Below are 12417 nucleotides of genomic sequence, written 5' to 3' on the forward strand. Positions count from 1 at the left end.
AAATGTTTTCCTAAAAAGAAACAACCTCCTGATGTGCTTTTTCTGGCATCTGCACTACCTGCCCAATCTGCATCACAATATCCAACTAATGAAGAGTTTGTATCATGAGTATAAAGAATACCATAATCACTTGTGGCATTGATGTACTTGATGATTCTCTTTACTTGCAGTAGATGACTTGTTTTAGGAGCAGATTGGTATCTAGCACACACACCAACAGCAAAAGTGATATCAGGTCTACTAGCAGTAAGATACAACAAGCTTCCTATCATGCTTCTGTAGAGACTTTGATCAACATCTTCTCCCTGCTCATCCTTGGTTAATTTAACATGAGTTGCAGCTGCAGTTCTTTTGTGACCTGACTTCTCTAAACCAAACTTCTTGACCAAGCCCTTGGCATATTTGCTCTGTGAGATAAACATGGAATCCTCCATTTGCTTAACTTATAGACCTAGGAAATAACTCAACTCACCAACTAAGCTCATTTCAAACTCAGATTTCATTTGTTGAACAAAATGCTCCACCATCGTGTTTGACATTCCTCCAAAGACTATATCATCCACATAGATTTGTGCTATCATGAGCTTTCCTTTGTCATTCTTAACAAATAAGGTCTTGTCAATTCCTCTCTTGCAATAGCCATTACTAACAATAAATTCAGTAAGCCTCTCATACCAAGCTCTGGGAGCTTGCTTCAATCCATACAGTGCTTTCCTTAATTTGTATACATAATCTGGATGATGAGGGTCTATGAACCCTGTAGGTTGTTCTACATATACTCCTTCATTTAAGTAACCATTCAGAAATGCACTTTTGACATCCATCTGGTAGAGTCTGAACTTTAGAAGACATGCAACTCCTAACAACAATCTTATAGACTCCAGTCTTGCTACTGGTGCAAAGGTTTCATCAAAGTCAATTCCCTCTATCTATGTATACCCCTGAGCAACCAGTCTTGCTTTGTTTCTGGTGACAATTCCATTTTCATCAGACTTGTTTCTGAAAATCCATTTTGTGCCAATGATGTTTACTCTTTCAAGTCTTGGTACCAAATTCCAAACTTCATTCCTTGTGAACTGATCAAGCTCTTCTTGCATTGCATTTATCCAGTGTTCATCAGTAAGAGCTTCTTTGACATTGCTGGGTTCTATCTTTGAGATGTAGCATCCATGAGCAATAAGAATTTTGGACCTGGTTGTTACTCCCTCCTGAAGCTCACCAATAATATTTTCTTGAGGATGGATCTTTTGAATCCTGATGGATGGGGCTTTATTCTATGTAGACATCTTGTCTTCATGTTCATCTGCACTTGTATCAGACTCATTGTCGAGGTTGGTTGCTGGAGCATCGGCTAGACCATCTGTACTATCTTCTTCTTGACTGAGATTGGATTCCTTGATTGCACTAGGCTCATCATCAACACTCACATTTACTGACTCCATCATGGTTTTTGTGCGAGAATTGAATACTCTGTAGGCTTTGCTATTTGTTGAGTATCCCATGAATATCCCTTCATCACTCTTTGGATTCAACTTTCTTCTTGGTTCACGATCAGCAAGAATATAGCATTTGCTTCCAAATATATGAAAGTGCTTTACTGTAGGTTTCCTACCTTTCCATATTTCATACTGAGTAGAGGTAGTTCCAGCTCTAATGGTGACTCTGTTGTGGATGTAGCATGTTGTATTCATAGCCTCAGCCCAGAACTTAAGTGGAATCTTCTTTGCATGTAACATGACCCTGGCTGACTCCTGAAGTGTTCTATTCTTTCTCTCAACAATTCCATTTTATTGTGGTGTGATTGGTGCTGAAAATTCATGATTGATTCCTTCTGATTCACAAAACTCAGAGAATTTTGAATTCTCAAACTCCCTTCCATGGTCACTTCTGATCCTTACAATCACAGAACTCTTCTCATTCTGAAGCCTCAGACACAGGTTCATGAAGATATCAAAAGTTTCTGACTTTTCTCTCAAGAACTCTATCCAAGTGTACCTGGAAAAATCATCAACACAAACAAACACATATCTTTTACCTCCCAAGCTTTCAACCTGCATTGGTCCCATGAGGTCCATGTGCAGCAGTTCCAGTACCTTTGTTGTGGTCTGATGCTGAAGTTTTGTATGAGATACCTTGGTTTGTTTTCCAATCTTACATTCTCCACACAGATTTCCTTCTCATATCCTCAGCCTAGGCAAATCTCTTATGGCTTCTTCAGCAACTATCTTTTGCATACTCTTCAAATTGAGATGTCCTAGCTTTTGGTGCCATACATTTAACTCATCTTCCTATGTTAACAAGCATCTAGAGACTTGAGCTATCTCTTGAGGTGTCCACATATAGCAATTATCTTTCGATCTGATTCCTCTCATAAAGACTTTGTCATCTTCTGTAGTTACAATACAACCTACTCTGTTGAACTTCACTTCAAGCCCTTGATCACATAGTTGGCTTATGCTAATTAGATTAGCAGTTAGGCCATTAACCAGAAGCACATTATTCAAATCTAGGGATCCAGCATTAACCAGTTTTCCTACCCCTTTAATTTTTCCTTTAGCTCCATCTCCAAATGTGACATAGTTGCTAGAATGACTTCTGAGATCCTTCAGATATCCTTTATTTCCTGTCATATGCTTTGAGAAACCACTATCAAAGTACCAGTCTTCTCTTGCAGAGGCTCTGAAAGATGTGTAGGCAACAAGACAAGTAACTTCACACTTGGGCTTCCATTCCTTCCTCATTTGTGTGACCTTTGAGTTATTTGACCTATCATAAGCTTAAGGGTAGCCATACAATTTGAAACAGTAAGGTTTTATATGTCCATTCCTTCCACAGTAGTGACACTTTCAAGGTGCTGTTTTGATACTCTTCACTTGAGAACTCAAATGTCGAGGCACATGTCGCGGCATCGGTCTTGACCTCTGATAATTAGTAGGTTTCTTGAATTCAGATTGTTCTGTTGCAGCAACAAAATTCTTTGACCCCTTCTGATCTTTCTTGTTTGCAATCCCATAGTCAAATTCAATTCCCTTCAAGCTCCTTCCCTGCTTACTTGTTTCTTTCAGAATCTCATCTAACATGTCAGAACCACTATTCAACATTCGGAGTTATTTGTGAGTGGCTTCAAGCTTGCTTTTCAGAATTGCTATTTCCTCTTGTAATTATGTATTGACTAACATCAGTTTTGCCTTTTCCACAATGTCAACATTTTCAAGCTTGGATTTCCACTTATCAGAATCTTCTTACAGTTTAGCACTGAGCTCTTTCAATCTTTCATTCTGAGAGGAGAGTTGTTCTATCTCACTTTCCTGTTCTCTTACAAGTTTACAGGCTTCCTCCCATTTGATATGCAACGGTTTATAAGTCTCAGCAAGTTCCTGTTGGTGATTTTAGAATCATCAATGTATTTTAGTAGTAATGTGATCTACTATAGGCTGATGCAATTACGCGTTAGGCTCGGAATCGAGTCAGGTTAGTGCGGAGTGCACGCTCGGTGAGCCAACGCATAATTGACCGCGAATACGAACCGGGATCCAAGGGGCGGAGCCCCTGGCTGGCGCCCCGTTCGAAATTTTTCCTGAACGGTTGTGACCCTAGTTTGAAATTGTTTGAAAAATCGTGACTTATTTTCGAACGGTTGTGATCATTCGTGCAAACACAACCTCTTATATAAGGTTACTTGCGATAACTAGGGTATTCTACACAGAAAACCAGAAACAGAATATCTCTACTTTCTTTATCTGTTCTCTTGTGCCAAGAAACAGATTGATTGTCAAGTATTATCCCAACAAAGATTTCGTGAACCCAGACAATTATAGGGTCGAAATAATTTGTTCGGAAAGTGGACGCTCACGATTCTTGACTTTATCCAGGATTATCACAATCAGTTTTCTAACAGTTCCTCATCTGAAATATCTTCATCACTTGTATATGTATCACAAACTGTTCCAGAGAAGGCATTTACCTTGTTGGCAGAAATCTCCTCCTCATCTTCAGTGTCTTCATCTGACCAAGTGACCATCATCCCTTTCTTCTGCTTTTTCAGATAGGTAGCACATTCAGATCTAATATGACCATAACCTTCACACTCATGACACTGCACTCCTTTACTCTGACCAGATCTTTCTTCTTCCTTGGTCTTCCTCTGTGAATTAGAAAACTTGGGTTTGTTGTCGAACTTCATGTCCTGGACATTAGGCCTGATTCTTTTGTCAATCTTTCTCAATGCTCTGTTGAATTTTTTTGCTAGCATAGCCAGAGCCTCAGAAAGGTTTTCACCCTCACAGTCTTCATCATCACCCTCATCTGTGTTAGATACGAAAGCAATACTCTTGTGTTTCTTTTCAGACTTGTCACCAAGTTTCAACTCAAAAGTCTGCAAAGATCCAATTAGCTCATCAACCTTCATGCTATCAATGTCTTGAGCCTCCTTAATCGCAGTAACTTTCATAGAAAATTTCTTTGGTAGAGACCTCAAGATTTTCCTTACAAGCTTTTCATCTGACATAGGTTCTCCCAGAGCAAAAGAAGCACTGGACAAATCACGAACACGCATGTGGAATTCAGAGATGGTTTCTTCTTCAGTCATCATCAGATTTTCAAACTGAGTAGTAAGCATCTGAAGTCTTGACATTCTCACTCTAGTAGTTCCTTCATGAGCTGTCTTCAGTATCTCCAGGCATCCTTGTGAAGGTATGAAAAACGGTAGAAAGGGGGGGGGGTTTGAATAACGTTTTCAAATAAAAACTTCCACCTTAAGATTTTTATCAAATCTTTTCGTGACTCAAGAAGTGCTTAAGATAAGAGATAGAAAAGCACACAAGGATTTTATCCTGGTTCACTTGATAAATCCCTCAAGCTAATCCAGTCCACCCGTTAAGGTGATTTCTTCCTTCTTAGAATGAAGGCAATCCACTAATCAGGTATGTGTTACAACTGCACTTGAAACCTACAAGTGACTAACAATACACTGACTTAGCTCACACTAAGATTCACTCTCTTAGTCTTCTCTAGGATCCGATCAACCTTGCTCTCCTAAAGGCAAACTATACAACTGTATATGAAGTTCTTGTTTACAAAGAAGGTGCTTCTAAAAAGCTTATAGTAAACACAATCTTGCGCGTGTGTAAGTTCTTCTAACCGCTTCTTTCAATTTTCAGCCTCTATTTATACTCCAAAGATTAGGGTTGAACGTTGCATGGAAATGCTACCGTTGGAGGGCAGTTCTGGAAATTCCAGCTTCTGCTGTGGCTGAGGATGTTAGGTAGGTCGTCAGGATAGTACACTTTGCTTTTGTACTTTGGATAGTGACTTGACCTTAACCTTGTAGACTTCTGATCAGAGGAGCGCTTCGTGTTGGAACTTGTGAAGCTGATTGATCAGAGTCAGAGGGAAGCTTGGATCCTCTGACCGTTGTACCTTCTGATCTTTACTTCAGAGGATCAGTACATGGTCTTCAGAGCCGGTTGCTTCTGGACTTCAGAGTCTTCACTCTTCAGCTTCTGGATCATCAGAGTCTTCTGAGCCTTCAGAGTCTCTGGGTTGTCAGATCTTCTGGATCATCAGAGCTTCAAGTGAGCTGGGTCCTTATCAGAGCTTGATTTACTTCAGATCTTCTGAAGCTTTTCCACTGTTTAGACTGAACATGGAGAATGCGAAAGCGTTGCTTAGGTCACTCTTTAAGCATAGTGCTTCTGATTTGTGTGAGATAAAATAGAGATCAGAGCCTGTAAATAGCACACTCAGAAAAACACGTTAGAGTACCATAATTGTTCATATCAAAAGGTTAACTTGTAATCATCAAAACATAGAGTTGTACTACTAGATCAAAACTTGATCTTACAATCTCCCCCTTTTTGATGATGACAAAACTAAGATTTTTGATGAACAATTCTTAAACAATAAACTGAATTCACTCAGAGTTTAGAGATATAAAATAAGACTTATCCTGATGTGAATAGTTTATCTTGCTCATTCTGAATTCAAGTCACTGCTTGATTCTGAGCTTAGCTCCCCCTGAATCTAGTACTTAATGAAAACGTTAGTAGAGTCTAGATTCTGAGCTAAATAATATAAGAGTTCAGAGTGGAAAACTTATGACATAGATGAAATAGAATAATCAGAGCGCATAAGTATTCAGAGTCAACGATAAGTGGTATCAGAGTCAAATAGAATCACTTCAGAAGAAGTGAAATGTATTCCTTGTATTTGCCCAGTGACACATCTATGGTCATAAAGGTGGAACTCTTAAATTCTCCAAAAGAAAAATAAATCACACTAACACAGCTTACACATCAAAAACTGGGTTGTACTCCCCCTTTTTGTCATAAGCAAAAAGCTTGGGGTGTGAAAAACTTAGTTTGAAGTACAAGGTACTCCCCCTTAGAGAAGGTCTAAGTTTAAAGAAAGTGGAGAAAGAAACGATGCATAAAAAGAAAAACGATGCAAAAATAAGAATAAGGCAAATTAAAGAGGAGAGTTAATGCAAGAGAGGAACGTTTACCACCGGCCAAGGGAGTAAAGAGAAGTGTCAGTTACCAAGGACTTAACCTCGAGAAACTGCAGGAGCATTAACTTTCAGAGAGAGAGTGAAGCTTATATAAAGGAATTTAGAAGAGAGTAAGCTTCACACTAGATCAATACCAATTAAGAGAATATGGCTTCATACATGGTTGCACTGGAAGAGCTCAAAAGGAAAGCCTTCGAGGAAGACATGTTCCTGAACATCCGGCACCCAGATGGTACACGAACAATACAAGAGCTGACGAAGACACTGCTTGAGGAAGATCTTCATCCAGAGCTGGAGAAAGATCTGAAGGAATTCCTTGGCTTCGTGAAGGAAGTGGAGGAACTCAGCCAGCTGGAACTGAATTTGCTAGGAGAAAGAGATTCAGTGGAAGGAAGACTCAGGACTATAGAAGATAGTCTGGAGAGAATCGAGCTTAGCATCAAGCTTAGCAACATAGAGTATGCGCTTGAACGGCTGGAGAAGGAAAGAGCAGAGCAACGCCGAGAGTGGAGAAGAATGAGGAAGGATCCTCCATTCTAGATTATAGGGAAAAGGAAATGTATGTGCAATGATAAACGATAACTAACAAAGCAGAGCAAATAATGCAAATAAAACAAAATAAAGTAGAATAAAAATAAAATAAGTTAAGAAGGAAAACGAAAGAAATCCTAAGACTAAGGTTTGTCAGAGCGACGCAGAAGTTCTTGAAGAATTTGCTTCATGTCCAACAGCAGAGTCTCATGAGTATTGAGACGTTGTTCCATGATGTCAAGTCTGGAAGGACTTGGCTGTGCAGAGCTAGAGGGAACATTCTGAGTAGGTTGATGAGCTGGAGTGGAATCAGAAGCAGCAGGAGTAAAAACCACTGGTGCAAGAGCTTGGCATCTAAGAGCTTCAGCTGCAGCTTCAAGTCTCTCAGCCTCTAATCTTGCATTTTCAGCTTGTACAACTGCTTGACGTTCAGCTTCTTCTGCTTGCTATTTCTTCCTTCTGGCCTCTTCAACAGCTTCAAGTAGCTTAGTTCTTTGCTGTTGTTCACGCAGAGCCACTCTTCTTGTAAACCGCTGCCTAGCAGCCTCAATCCGTTGATCCCTTTCTGCAATGAGGTGACTCATCATAACAGGAACCTGAGCAACTAGCCAAGTACTCAGACTGTTCCATTCTTCAGCAACAGAGTCAGGATTCTCACTCAGATCAGTATGACCTTTGACGTTGCGAATCATCAGTGAAGCTTCATGATTAAAAACACTGATGCACTCAGAGAGAGAGGTTGGTCTAAGATGTGTGTAGGGAACAATGGAGAGGTTGGTGTCAGGAGAGATTGGGTGGTTGCTGCTGTTTGCCTCAGAGGCACCTTGAGGAGAGCCAATGTCAAAAGTTTGAAAATTTGGTTCAGAGGCTCCAAGGTTGGGTTCAGAGGTTTCAACCTGAGGATGTGGTGATCTAACCGAAGAGTGGTTAGACACAGAGTTTTCTGGTTCTGGTTGAATGGGCTCTGGTTGAACTTGGTCAGGTTGGACTTGTTAGATTAAAGGGTCTGCTTCATGTAAGGGATCAGCCGGGATAGGATCATCTGGGTCTACTAGACGTTCTGGTTTAGGTCCAGGGTATCTCCTAGGGCTTGGTACTGTAAGGTAGTACTCTGGAATGGCAGACACTTTTTCTTTCCTAACTTCCATAAATTTACGAACTGACTCAGAGTTGTTGGAAGGTGAGGAATCAACAACATTGATAGGGAATGATACAAGAGTATAAGCAGTTGAGGAATCTGTATCAGTGGTTCTAACAACCGGACGTTCTGATGCTCTAGGGACAGAGTGATCAGACGTTCTGGGTTCAGGTTCTGGTTGTTCAGGAATGATGGGTTCAGAGGTTAATGGGTTGTATTGGATGGTAATGGGAGAGGTTGGTTCAGTTTGTCTAGAAGGTTGGTTCTGAAGCATGTTCCAGAGAGGTGCTTCATGTGGGGAAGGTTGGAAAAATGAAGATCTTGGTGAATTTGGTGGAGAAGTGGTTTGTGCAGCTGATTGGGACTCAGGGATAGGAGTGAGTGGGTTGAAAGATCGTTTGAGCATAGCAGAGATGGGGAGTGCATCAAATGAATCATCATCAGAATCAACAACAGACTTACTTGATGATCGCACTGATGACCGAGTCACTCTGGAAGGAGTTTCAATCCTTCTGATCACTTGAGCAGCTGGTTCCACCCGGGTAGGCTTCACCATGATTCTGACCTGCTTCTTCTTCTTTGGTGGAGGGGGACCACCATCATTATCACCATCATTATCATCATCAGGCTTGCTTGGCTCCTCATTCTGCCTCTTAGGCTTGTCAGCCTTTGCCTTCTTCTTCAGAGCAGCATCAGAGTCAGACTCTTCAGAGGATTCCTCCAAGATGATCTTTCTCTTGGTTTTCCTCTTGGGAGGAGAATCAAACTCAGGAGCTGGTGGCAATCTTCTGAAGAATTCATCCACATCAATCTCATAGCCTTGCTGCCTCAGATCATCAATGTAGCACAGGAATGCTTCACGGTTGTCAGCTTGAGACCACAGAGGATAATCATTCAGAGGGACTTCTTCTGACTTCATCTGAAGTATCTTCATGAGCAGGAGCAATCTTCTTCTGAACTAGCCCCATCTTCTTCAAGGAATTGGAAGTGAAGACATCACTCACAATCATGGTCAGATCCTCTATGCAGCCAGCCTTGGTCAGATCTTCTACAAGTTTACTCTCAATGAAAAGATCTGAGAGCAGTCTTCCAAAGGGAATGTACTTGATGGCAGACTTCTTTGAGGCAGTGGTTCTTGATTTCTTGATACATTCCTTGAGGTAGGAGAACAAGAAGAATGGAAGACAGATCTTCTGACGATCTAGAATAAAGTAGAGCATTGCCTTCTGGTTGAAATTGATGTAGTCAGGAGAGCTACCCTTCGGTCTCTGATTGAAGCAGTGGAGCAGAATCTTGTGCCAGATTCTAAGTTTGGGATGAAGATCCACGACCTTGTAGTCACTCTTTCCTGGTTTGTAGGTGGTGTAAAGAGCTTTGTTTGTCTCTTCCTTTGTTTTGGGTTTCAACTTGGATTCAGTCAATTGAAATCTAAAACCTCTGCCAGTGTGCTCACCCAGAAGATCAACAATCGACTTCTCAGTGATGATGATCCTTCTGCCAGCAATGTACGAAACCACCTGAGTATCATCACACTCAGCGTGTTTCCAGAATTCCTTGACCAATTTGTCATACACCGGTCCTCGAAGCCTGTTGAAGTAATTTTCCCAGCCTTGAACATGGACTTCAGGACGAAGATCATACCCATTTGCAGCTATATTATCCAGGTCGAATCTCCATTCAGCAAGCACCTGGAGTTCTTCCGGAGCATAAACGCAGTGAACGGCACAGCCCTGTTCTGCAATCGGAATCATCTGCCCTTGAACCGGAGCTTGAGTTGTCTGAACCTCAGGACCTGCCTGTCCTGTAGCTTGACCAACTACCATATGAGGAAACTGAGAACCTTGGGTTGTTTCACCTGCAGCTTCGTTTCTGGTTTGTCTCACCATCTTGAGAGCGGTTGAAGGTTTTGGGTAGAAAGGAAGAAGATGAATAGAGAGAGAGAGAGAGAAAGATCGTGCAGATAAGGGTTTGAAAACTAAAGAGAGAGAAGATAAAACCGTAAGTGTAGGAGAACGTGTGTGTATAGTGGGTTTTTAAAAATAACCGTTGTTGATCAAAAGGCAATTTAAAATCAATGGATAAAAATTAAAGACATCATAGTAACAGTTAATACACATATCACACGCAGGAGAGAAGCACATCAACACTCATTATGACAAACTGTCACACGGGCACAAGGAACTATGCATCAGAGATACTGACACACGTTTACTGTCTCAGCTTCAGAGTCAGCACCAATGGGTACATACACTCTGATAGAGTTACCTTCTGGACTAGACATCTTCTGATCAAGAAGTATCATAGTCAGAGGTTCTGATCCATCTTCATGCTGGACAAAAGTCCATATTCAGATTATTCAGAATAAAATTAAATCTATCCTCTGCTAAGGGCTTTGTAAAGATATCTGCCCATTGATGGTCAGTATCAACAAACTTCAGAAGAAGTACGCCCTTCTGTACATAATCTCTAATAAAGTGATACTTTACCTCAATGTGCTTTGCCCTTGAATGTAAGATAGGATTCTTATTCAATGATATTGCAGCAGTGTTATCACAATAGACTGGGATATTGCTCTCAAGGATCTGATAATCCTCCAGCTGATGTTTCATCCAGAGCATCTCAGTGCTGCATATTGCTGCTGAGATATATTCTGCCTCTGCAGTGGATAGTGCAATGGTTGATTGCCTCTTGCTTGCCCATGATACTAAGTTGCTTCCCAGAAATTGACAATTTCCAGAAGTGCTTTTTCTCTCTGTTCTGTCTCCAGCATAATCAGCATCACAATAACCTGAAAGCGTATACTCTGATGTTTTCTTATACATCAAGCCAAGGTTAGTGGTACCTTTCAGATACCTTAGGATCCTCTTAACAGCAGTTAAGTGGGTTTCCCTTGGATCTGATTGGAAACGAGCACATAAATGAACACTAAACAATATATCTGGCCTAGATGCAGTTAAGTATAGAAGTGATCCTATCATACCACGATAGAGCTTCTGACAAACTTTACCACTTGCATCTTCTTTCTCCAGAATGCATGTAGGATGCATTGGAGTCTTAGCAACTGTAGATTCCAGCATATTGAACTTCTTCAGAAGTTCTTTAGTGTACTTGTTCTGATGGATATATGTTCCTTCTGGTGTTTGATCAACTTGTATTCCCAGAAAGTACTTGAGTTCTCCCATCATACTCATCTCAAATTCAGCCTGCATCATCTTAGAGAATTCTTTGCATAGAGATTGATTAGCAGAACCAAATATAATATCATCAACATAAATTTGCACAATTAAGATATCATCTTTATAAGTTTTGCAAAAGAGAGTTGTATCTACTTTACCCCTTACAAACTCATTCTCCAGAAGGAATGAGCTGAGTCTCTCATACCATGCTCTGGGAGCTTGCTTCAGACCATAGAGTGATTTCTTCAATTTGAACACATGGTCTGGGTTCTTCTCATCCTCAAAATCTGGGGGTTGATGAACGTAGACTTCCTCTGATATGTATCCATTTAGGAAGGCACTCTTAACATCCATCTGATGTAGAATTATGTTGTGATTTACTGAGAAAGAGATCAACAATCTGATTGCTTCTAATCATGCTACTGGAGCAAATGTTTCAGTGTAGTCTATTCCTTCCTGCTGACTGTAGCCTTGAGCAACTAGCCTTGCCTTGTTTCTCACTACATCACCTTTCTCATTCAGCTTGTTTCTGAAGACCCATTTGGTTCCAATCACATGAACACTTTGAGGTTTCTTCACTAAGCTCCAAACATCATTCTTGGAAAATTGATTCAATTCTTCTTCCATAGCCAGAATCCAGTCCTTGTCCTGAAGAGCTTCATCAATTGACTTGGGTTCAATTAAGGACACCAGTCCTTTCAGACTAAGCAGGGTCTCTTCAGAGGGTCTGAAGGCTGATCTGGTTCTGACTGGTTCGTCTTTGTTGCCCAGAATCAATTCCTTAGGATGAGCTGCAGTGATTCTGCTCTTCTTCAGAGTTTGTGAATCAGAGGGACCAGCTTCTTCTTCTGGTTCATCTTCCTCTGGCTCAACTTCCTCTGGAGCTTTGCCTTTGTCAGAAACATTTATACTTAAATCTGCAAATTTCTCAACTAGCTTTGACTGGTCAGAGTCAAGCTTATCGTCAAATCTAACATGAATAGATTCTTCAATAGTTTTAGCATCAGTATTATAAAATCTAAAACCTTTAGATCTCTCAGAGTAACCAAGTAATAGACATTTAG

Source organism: Lotus japonicus, chromosome 2 (genome assembly GCF_012489685.1).
Source record: "Lotus japonicus ecotype B-129 chromosome 2, LjGifu_v1.2".
Lineage (NCBI taxonomy): Eukaryota > Viridiplantae > Streptophyta > Magnoliopsida > Fabales > Fabaceae > Lotus > Lotus japonicus.